The 11,022-nt window shown below is 46.8% G+C and overlaps 1 pseudogene; it reads left to right on the forward strand.

Annotated features, from left to right (window-relative positions):
• The first annotated feature begins 10,048 nt into the window (after positions 1–10,048).
• LOC129504516 (40S ribosomal protein SA-like) lies at positions 10,049–10,811 on the forward strand (annotated as a pseudogene).
• The last annotated feature ends 211 nt before the right edge of the window (positions 10,812–11,022 follow it).

The raw sequence follows: 11,022 nt of genomic DNA on the forward strand, positions 1-11,022 counted from the left end.
ACAAGTCCTAGTATAACAGGAGAAGGAAATAAATGCTTGGAACAACTAGCAGAGCACAATAATAATCCAAACATAAAACCCTGTCTTTTGTTGTACTGGTCGGAATTCAACCAGGGGAGCAGAATCATTAGTACACACACACACACACACACATACACACATACCCCTTGAGATTTATCATGAGGAATTGGCTGGCTAAGCACATAAGAAATCCAGAGAGCAGACCCTTAGAGTGGAAATTCAGAAGCGGGCTGGATGCAACAGGCATGAGTACAAGCCATTGTCCAGGGAAGGCCTAAACCTTTTTTTAAGGACTCCCAACTGATTAAATTAGGCCAACTCAGGATAGTGTCCTCAACCTAAAGTCAACTGATCAGGGGCTTTAATTACATCTGCAAAATCCCTTTATAGCAGCACCCAAATTAGTGTTTGAGTGAATAACAGGGAGAAGGCATGTATATGCTACAAAATGGCTACTACTTCCCTTCTGTCCTTCACATCTCTCAAAAGAATGTCTCTTATAGCCTGACCTGTCTGAAAACATACTGGAAAGGAAATTTTAGGATATGTGGTTCAGTACAGTAGTTCACCACAAAGCTATCACATCCGCAGTAAAAGTCTGCAACCAGTCCAGGTTGGGTTACATGACCACTCCAAGACCAATCTTGGCCACCAGAGAAAGGAATAGAATGATGGATCCTGAATGTCCTGGCCATGTCCCAACTAGGAAGGTATGAACTTGTGATGGATAGCTCCATGGCATCACGTGATTGGGGGGGCGGTAGTGGTGAGGAAGAGGTACCCAAAGGAATTGAGGGCATTGAAAAACCAATGTAACCTATATCTACCCATAGGGCTGATCGTTGTGCCTAGCACTCAGATGCACTCAGTAGGTGCAACTGAAAACCTTAGTAAGGACCAAAGTGGAACATATAGGTGGCATTAACTCTATAGCTTGGCCAGTCGATGCCTTTGCCTGGGCTGGGCTGAGACCCAAGAGAAGGGCAAATCTGTTAGTCCCTGTGACTGCCAAGCAGGTCCTGGTTCCTGCATCAGGATTGGCTCCTCAGCATGTTAATGCCTTTCCAATTTTCTGAAACAGTTGTTATTTTCCAAGACATGTTACATATCACCACAGCAGCACTGCTGCTTGTTCACACTCAGTTTCCTCTGGAAGTCTCTGGCGAGCACCATCTGGCTTCAGGGAGGGGACTGATGGTGGGTCTTGCATTGCTCCACCACCTCCTCCTCAGGGGGCTTTAACTTCTCCCTTGGGCCCCGAGGAGAAGGGACCCCACCACGTCTGTTGGTCCGTTTCAACCAAAGCAGCAGGTTTGTAACTTCAGTCCCTGCGGCATCATCCTGTTGCTAAATCTGGGTCAGCGGAAATAGTGATTAGCTGCCTCTCACATGGACTCATCAAAGTTTCATAATCCTTTTCATGGAGCAGTCCCAGCAGGAAGAGGTGCTATCACTGTGCATGCATCCTGGTCTCATCCTCTACGTTGTCGTAAACCCTCCAGCAGGAGAAGCATGTCTTACTCCTGTGTGTGTGAGTCCTTGGAGCCCAGGACAGCAGCCTATTTCTAAAGGGCATCAGGCAAATGTTTGCTAATGAATAATGAATAAAGGGGAAATGAATGAAAGACATCAGGATGGACTGCTATTCCCTTCCTCTTAAGCATAGGCAATAATGGAGCTGACATTAGAAATGCTAAAGTGTTATGGGGTGGGGGGGGCACCTGGGTGGCTCAGTGGTTGAGCATCTGCCTTTGGCTCAGGGCATGATCTCGGGGTCCTGGGATCCAGTCCCACATCAGGCTCCCCGCAGGCAGCCTGCTTCACCCTCTGCCTATGTTTCTGCCTCTCTCTCTCTCTGTGTCTCTCATGAGTAAAAAATTAAATCTTAAAAAAAAAAAAAAGGAAGAAAGAAATACTAAAGAGGTATTCCAGTGCACTGTGAGCTGGCAGTGCCTGCACTGTGGTACACTCTCCCCTGTCCTCCTTTCTTTGGTGGCACTCATTAAAGTTTGTAATTACACACACTGCCTGTACTCTCCTACAAGACGGTGAACTCCATAAGAATGACGGGAATGGGCCTGTTTTCCTCATGTGGTACTCAACAGGCACTCAATATGTGTTGAATGAATAAGTGTATTCTTCGTGGCATCTGGTCAGCATATTTGATTCAAAATACCAGAACCATTGAGAAAGACAAATGATCTCCACTATGATCTCTTTCAGTTTAAATTCTAGCTCTGATTTCCCCCTAGGCTTTAAATTGGTGGTGTTTATTGAGTACCCGCTATGTGGCAGGCATTGTGTGATGCTCTTTACTGGGCATAGTTTAGAAAATCCTCACACCATCTCTGCAAAGTAGGTGCTATGCTCATTTTAAAGTGGAAGGAAGAAAAGCATAGTGAACTTAAGTACTTGCCCAAAGTCACGCCATAGATAAGTGGTGGAGCCCCCTAAAGACACCCGCCCCATCCCTATTGTCCAGACCAACAAAGCAGTAATTCACTAACCTCAGGCCTTGGAAGGCAGGACAGAGCCCAGAGCTGAGCTAATGCTTCTTAAAGTCTCTCGCCTTGATACGTTACTCCCTGTATAAGCTACCCAGCAACATTCTCAGACTCCCCTCATCTTCAAAAAATCTTCTGCATATACTTGCCAAATGGCCCAGCAGTCCCACTCGTAGGTATTTACTCCAGATAAGTGAAAACATATGTTTTCACCAAGACTTGTAAACAAATGTTCATTGCAGCTAAAAACTGGAAACAACCTAAATATTCATCTACTGGTGAATGTACATACAAACTGCAGAGCGTCCACCTAAGGGACGCTGCTCAGCAGTGAAAAGGAATGAAGCGCTGGTACACAGAGCAACGTGGATGAATCACAGAGGCATTGTGCTGGGTGAAATAAACCAGACGCCGAGCACTAGATACAGTGTATGACTCCATTTAAATGACATTCTAGAAAAGGTAAAACTGCGAGGACAGAAAACAGATCGATGGTTGTGGAGGGCTGGGGTATAGGTTGTGGGTGTGTCAGGGGACACCGGGAACTTCTGGAGCGGGAAAGGAGTGGAACCTTGATTGTGGCTAACACCCAACTGTGTGTATTTGTCACCCGAGTGTACACTGAAGAGGACATGTTCATTATACCTTAGTAATCCCGGTTTTTTGAAAAGCAACATTTTCTTCTCTATCCCAATGTAATGAACTTTTTAAAAAAAAACCTTTCTCCTTTTAAATTCAAGCAATAGTGGCATTCTTAAATATACATAATTTTTAAATAACAATAGGAGAACCCAACTTGAAATGTGGGTGCTAAACCCATCCCTCTGGGCAAGCAAAGTGAAGTGACCCATATTCCACCAGGCGAGAACAGTTCCCGCTGCCCAAGGGGCCGGGTGACTTGGGAACCATTTAATCCACCCGGGCGTTTCTGCAGCTTTGTGCTAATCAGATTCCACATGACCACTCTGACCTTTGTTCTCCTTCTGGTGGAATCTCCCACGTGTGTGGGGGGGGCTGTTTAGTTTTAGTGAGTATCACAGGGTAGAAGCTAAACCGCATTCACCCCGGGATTCAGATGTGCCTGAGAAACCCGGAGGGGAGGGGCAAGCATTGCTGCGGGCTGGCAGGTCAGCGGCGCCTGGGCGGAGAGCGCTGTCCCCGCGGAGCCCCACCCCTGCCGCCGCTGCGGGACTGGTGCCCCGGCCCCGGGCAGCGCGGGCAGCAATGCAAATAAATAGAAGAGCTGTTTCATTAAAATCTCCCGAAGCCGCAGGGAGCTTCTGTGACCTCTGGACCAGAGGAGGCCACGCATCGAAGCCGAGTTTGCTCCTGAGGCCAGTCTCGGGAGCAGCCGGGATGGGCAGCGGGGGGCAGCCGGGGGGGGGCAGCCGGGGCAGCCTCCAGCCGCAGGCCCGGGCAGGCCTCTGCAGCAGCAGCAGCAGCAGCAGCAGCAGCAGCAGCAGCAGCGCGGCGGCTCGGGAGAACTGGGGCAGCGGGGAGCTGGTGCCCACCGCCAGACAGCAAGCCTGCGAGAGGTCCCCGGGCCCAATCATTACTGGGGGAGGGAAACTGAGGCAGGCTGGGCTTCCTACAAAGAGGGTAGGTCCGGAATTGTGGTTTTTAAAAAATAGTTTCTTAGGGGCACCTGGGTGGCTCAGTGGTTAAGCATCTGCCTTTGGCTCAGGGCGTGATCTCAGGGTCCTGGGATCAAGTCCCACAACAGGCCCCCTGCAGGGAGCCAGCTTCTCCCTCTGCCTGTGTCTCTGTCTCTCTCTGTGTCTCTCGTGAGTAAATAAATAAAATCTTAAAAAAAATAACATAGTTTCTTACTATTATATTTACTATTATAATTGTCCACATCCCTCTACATGTCCTCCATCCAGCTGGCGTGGAGCTGGGGGTAGCACAGTCCATGGACACTATTAAGAAACTTGATTCTGTGCTGTATAACATGGTTGTGCAACCGCATTCCTCCCCTCCTCTTCTAAAATTCCCACCTGCATTATATATAAATCTCCTTCAAGGTTCTGCCTCTGCATGCATTTCCCCAGAGCTCTGGTGCATAGCAACTGAATTAGCATCCAGGCCTGCTTAATTAATAAAATGAGTCTGGGTACATCTGCAATCCTTCCAAGCAATTACGGCTCTTCTCCCATTTCTACATGGAATTCAGCCTGTTAGCACAAAAAAACCCACAGTGCACCAAATGATTATTTTGCCTTAAAAAAAAATAATTTAAAATACAATTTACTTTGACTGAGGCCTTTCAGTAATTTCTTCTTCTTGATTATACTTGCTTTGCTTGGTATCTGAGAAGCCCCAGGCTTAGCACAAAACGGAGCCCTCATATTTTTGTTGAACAGGTTGTGACCCCAGGTCTGTTGCAAAATCTCTCCCAGAGCGTGAATTTTGCCATCCTGCAATGAAGATAATAATACCACTCCTATAGCATCGAGGCGAGGTTTAGAGACACATGTGAAACATGCAGCGCATCACAGCAATAAAGCACAGTTAACATTTTATACATCACTCAAACGCTGGGAAGGAACAGAGACCAGTCCTTTAATCCCAGATCAGCCACTAAATTGTCGGTTGACCTTTAGGAAACCCTTTAACTCTCTACCTTTCTGTGGAGATACTGATATGGACACCGGCAGGATTTTTCAAACTTTCAATGAGATGCTATAGAGTCAAACAGGTTGTGTTTCAAGTCTTGGAGCTGGGGATAATTCTGCTTCCTTCAAAGTGAATCCAACTTTTCTTGCCCTGAGAACTAACCCCTCTTTGGCTATGGAACTGATACATGTTTCCAGAAAAGCCCACCTTGTAGAGTTCAGACACAGCTCATCTTCACATTCATCTCCACTCTGCTGCTTTGGTTCAGCAGGAGCATTCCCAGCCTAGTTGGGGTCTCATAGCACTTCTGAAAAAAAATAAACATGCCCCGTGTGTCCATAAATAAACACTTGTCCTCTTTTTTCCCTAGGAACTGCTGCCTTTTCTGCACCTCAAGATATAGGTAACAGCACTGCATTCATTCATTCATTCATTCAGCTAATCCCCTCTCATTGGAGGTGGTTCTCCTCCTCATCTCTTGGAACTGTCAACTTTTGTAGATCATTCTTATTAAGCATTAACTTGGTGAATGGATAAACGTCACTTGGGAACAGCTCTAGAATATTGCAAAACATAAAGCAGTCAGTGCAAACATCTGCAAAACTTGGCAATCTACTGTGGTTTCAATGAGCTCAGGGCCAAGTCCTTGACAGGCCTTGAGGTCCACCGAGAATGCAGTGCAGGAAAGATTTATTTGGGGAAAGGGTGAGAAATGTCACTTTGTGCTTCAGGTATGAGGTGGAATCGGTCAGTATTTGCAAGCATGAGTCACTGTCTCATCTTACCCTTCACAGATGTCGTCTAACTGCCCTCACCCTGATTCCATCAAGTCCTGGTGGTGCTTTGAAAGAAGCTTAACACCCAGGGCCATCCTCCGAGGGGCTTGGGGATCAGGACCCCTCTGGGGCAGCCCATGCTCTCTGGGTTCCACTGACTGCCCTACCTTTCCAGCACCTCTGGTACCAGTGGCCTGGCAGAGAGTGCATCCCCCTCTCCATGGTCACCTCCTCCTCAGACCACCCAGTGCTCTGGACTCCAGTTTTGGTGCCTCCTCTGAGTCTGACTCCCCAGCCAGAAGCCAGCAAGGCCTCCTGTGCCCACTGACAAGCAGCAGAATTGGAGCAGGTGGGATGGGGCAGCTTCCCTTTCTCAGCCACCAGTGTGGATCAAATGTACGTGTTTCCAGATATGGCTTTTGCTCTTGGCACTTTGCATCCTCCCTTAGGGCAGGGAGAGAGATGGGGCCCCATTCTTAGCAATTGATTCCAAATAATTCTAAGATTTGGGACACAAAGTGATGCTATTTGGGGTCCAAGAAGGGGATGCTGGTGTTTATTTTTTTTTATTTTTTTTTATTTTTTTTAAATATTTTTTTATTTATGACAGTCACAGAGAGAGAGAGAGAGAGAGAGAGGCAGAGACACAGGCAGAGAGAGAAGCAGGCTCCATGCACCGGGAGCCCGACGTGGGACTCGATCCCGGGTCTCCAGGATCGCGCCCTGGGCCAAAGGCAGGCGCCAAACCGCTGCGCCACCCAGGGATCCCATTTTTTTTTAAAGATTTACTTATTTATTTATGATAGACATAGAGAGAGAGAGAGAGGCGCAGAGATACAGGAGGAGGGAGAAGCAGGCTCCATGCCGGGAGCCTGATGTGGGACCCCATCCTGGGACTCCAGGATTGCGCCCTGGGCCAAAGGCAGGCACCAAACCACTGAGCCACCCAGGGATCCCCCGGATGCTGGTGTTTAGATCTTTCTTTCTTTCATCGGTCTTATAAGGACAAAATTTCATGGTTCCAACTTTGTTTTCTTCTGTGTTGGACCTTGAGATGGTATGATCATTGATAAAACATTGCCCCAAGTTTCAGAGCCAAGTACAGTTTTTGGTACCTTATAAAATCCAGTATGCATTGAACATCTAATTTGGCCACCACAGTAGAGCCGTGACTTTCATGGGCTGTGGGCACTTTTGCTTTCATGAGCTCCTACCTCCATATAAGTAAGTAAGCAAATAAACAAGTAAATAGTTAAGTAAATAAATAAATAATTAGGGGACCTGGGGGCTCAGTCTGGTTAAGCTTAAGCATCTGCCTTTGGGTAAGGACATGATCCCCAGAGTCCTGGGATGGATGCCCACGTTGGGCTCCCTACTCGGTGGGAGTCCTCTGCCCCTCTCTCCTCCTACTTCCTGCTTGTGCTTTCTGCTCTCCCCCTCAAATAAATAAATAAAATTAAAAAAAAAACTAAATAAATAATTAAATAGATAAATAAAAAATTTTAAATGTCTGTGTTGGCATAAGACAAGTATATAATCCAGGCTGAGGTCATTCCTATTATCAAATGTATTGTTTTTCTGATTTAAAAGAAAAGTAAAGACATTTTCAGGACCCTTTATAATATTATGGGTCCCAGGCACTCTTCTTGCTGTGCCTGATGGAGAAGTCAGTCCTGGATCGAGGCTGCCCAAGGCTGCTCACGGGTGGTCGTGTCTTTGTGACCTGGCTGGGGGCTCAGAAGATTCCCAGTGCCTGCACTATGGCACAGAGCTGGTTTGAGTTGTTTTTCTATTCCTTGCTCTCCCACTTCCTCCCACACATGTCAGAAATTTCCTCAGGCTAGAGATCATGTCTTACTTATCTTTGAATCCCACCCTCACACCTGCCTGCTTTAGATATTCAATGCAAATTTGTGGAATTAAGTTCATGTCTCAGGTAACATTTCACAGCCACACCACAATTGTGGAGATTTAAAAAGTCAGGCAGTCAATGACACTAACTGCAGGCCAGGTGTGCGTGGTGCTATGGAGATCTTGAGCCACAAATGATGTTGCTGGCGCTGCTTCTCTCAGTTGTTCACAGCAGAATGAACGGTGGAGACACAGAAGGAAAACTTGTCTGGTCAAGACGTGCGGCACCCTGGTTAGGAGCTTGGATTCTGAGTCCTTCAGTTTGACCTTGACCCTCATCATCCCCACTTAAGCTCCAAGGCCTTGGGCAAGTTCTTTAACTTTTGTAAAGTTTTCTTACTTTTGATATGGGATAATAATAATAACAACAACAACCTCATTAGAAGAGATAATGTATATGAAAACATAGGATATCACATGGCCTGGGACATGGAGTGCTCATTATAGTAACTCTTCTTGGTAGGAATGATCTTGTCCCCTATCAATGTCGAATTATTATCTATATCTTACTGGTTCCATCTTTAGCTCCAGAAATTTCTGCCGATCAAGTTCAAAACTGAACTTCTTTTTTTTACATCAGAACACATGTTATGTGTCCTTTTCTCCTGCACTGTAAGCTCTTTGAGAGAGGCAGAGACATAGGCAGAGGGAGAAACAGGCTCCCTGTGGGGAGCTGGATGTGAGACTCGGCCCCAGGACCCCGGGATCACTATCTGAACCAAAGGCAGATGCTCAACCACTGAGCTACCCAGGTGCCCCAAGCATAGTCAATAATCTTTTTTGTTCTGTTTTTGTGCTTCTCAACTTTGTATTTAATTTTTTAAACAGTTTTTATTTATTTATTCCTAAGAGACCCACAGAGAGAGAGAGAGGCAGAGACAGAGAGAAGCAGGCTCCATGCAGGGAGCCTGACGTGGGACTCCATCCAAGGTCTCCAGGATCACGCCCTGGGCCGAAGGCGGCGCTAAACCGCTGGACCACCGGGCTGCCCTCAACTTTGCATTTAGATTCTAGTTAGTTAACATACAGTGCAATATTGGTTTCAGAAGTAGAATTCAGTGATTCGTCACTTACATATAACATCTAGTGATAGGATCCCTGGGTGGCTCAGTGGTTTAGCGCCTGCCTTTGGCTCGGGGTGTGGTCCTCGAGTCCCGCATGGGAGTCCCTGCATGGAGCCTGCTTCTTCCTCTGCCTGTGTCTCTGCCACCCTATCTCTGTGTTTCTCATGAATAAATAAATAAAATGTTTATAAAAAATAAAATAACATCCAGTACTCATCACAAGTGCCCTCTTTTTTTTTTTAATATTTTATTTATTTATTCATGAGAGACACAGATAGAGAGAGAGGCAGAGACACAGACAAAGGAGAAGCAGGCTCCATGTAGGGAGCCCGATGCGGAACTTGATCCCGGGACTCCAGGATCATGCCCTGGGCCAAAGGCAGGTGCCAAACCGCTGAGCCACCTGGGAATCCCCAACAAGTGCCCTCTTTAATGCCCATTCCCCATCTAGCCCATCCCTCACCCAACTCCCTCCATCAACCCCTAGTGTGTTCTCTATCCTTAAGAGTCTCTACTGTTTGCTACTAGTCAATTCTCTTTATTGTGGGGATGGAGGGCTGCGTGGTGAGATAGCTGCATAGTGACATTCCCAAATAACTGTAGCCTACAAATGTGTGGTGATTGATTTACCCAGAGAAGTGTTGGGGGAGATGAGGGTTGTAGGGATCTGGTTAGCCCAAATTTCTCTGGCATTGAGGCCTTTCCAACAGGCTATATTATATCTAACCCTCTGTTGCCTTGGTGCTGGGAGACTTACCATCAGAGAGACAGGCATAGGTTTGGGGGAGCAGAAATAAATCTGGAAGCAACCTTTTTGCAGAGCACATTGGAGCCACACAGAGCCAATAGATGAAACACTGTTCTTAAAATGAACTTGGAACTTTGTCTATGCAAGGATTAAAAATGCCTTGATGTGGTACAATAACATCTTTGATATTTTAGTGGACATATTACCTGTTTTTTAAAATCTCTCTCCTGGTAATCCTCCTTCTTCCCTTATCTCCCCTCATTCTGCATCTCCTGGGGCCAGGTAGACCACACAGCCACAAGGTGTGGAAGACACCTTTTTGCAGTACCCAGAGAGGGGTCCATATAGTGTTGCTCTGGGTGCCCCTGATAACATAAAGGGAATCTTTCACAATGTCTGGAGCCCTTTATGTCTTACAACCGAAAGGGGGAGGCTGTCCACCTAAATGGCACCAACCGTGACCTCCAAATAGATGAATATGTCTACAAAAAGAAGAGAGATGGCATGTATGTCATAAATAGAAGTTTCTGCTCCCAGCTTGAGCCGCTGTTGCCATTGAAAACCCAGCTGATGTCAGTTGTCACATCCTCCAGGACTACTGGCCAGCAGGCTGTGCTGAGCTTTGCTGCTGCTGTGGGATCTGCTCCTACTTCTGGCCACTTCACTCCTGGAACCCTCACCGACTAGGTCCAACCTTCCTTAGCCTCTCAATACAGGCGCCTTAGGTTAACCTGCCTCCCATTGCTCTGTATGATGCGGACTCTCCTTGATGCTCTGCAGACATTGCCATCCATGCAACATCAAGGGAGTTCACTCAGTGGGTCTGATGTGCTGGGTGCTGGCTGGAGAAGTTTAATGTGTGCATGGCACTGTCTCTTTTGAACAACCATGAGTGGTCATGGCCTGATGTCTATTTCTAAAGGGATCCTGAAAAGATTAAGGAAGAGTAGGCTGCTGCTGAGAAGGCCTGGACCAAGGAGGAATTTCAGGGTGAATGGACTGTTCCAGCTCCTGGGTTTACTGCTACTGAACCCAAGGTCACAGGCTAGTCCGATGGCACAAGTGCCCTCTTGTGCCTGTCTAGTAGTTCCCTACTGCAGCCCGAAGTGTCCAGCCTACCACTGAAGGCTGGTCTGCAGTTTCCACTGCTCAGGCCACTGGAAGGGTATGAACTGTTCAGAGTCTGTTCTTTCACAGACTCTTAAACAGAAAATGGAAATAAAGTTGAAGGAAAATAAGCACTTTCTTTAAGAAAAAAAAAAAAAGTAGAAGGTAGAAGGAATAACTGCCTCCTACCTTGGTTTTCCGAAGCCTAAACCCATAGAGTATTGTTTCGTGCTTCCAAAGCAGACCTAAAGGTACAGGAAATTTCTCTGAGAGAA

Source organism: Nyctereutes procyonoides, unplaced genomic scaffold (assembly GCF_905146905.1).
Source record: "Nyctereutes procyonoides isolate TBG_1078 unplaced genomic scaffold, NYPRO_anot_genome, whole genome shotgun sequence".
Lineage (NCBI taxonomy): Eukaryota > Metazoa > Chordata > Mammalia > Carnivora > Canidae > Nyctereutes > Nyctereutes procyonoides.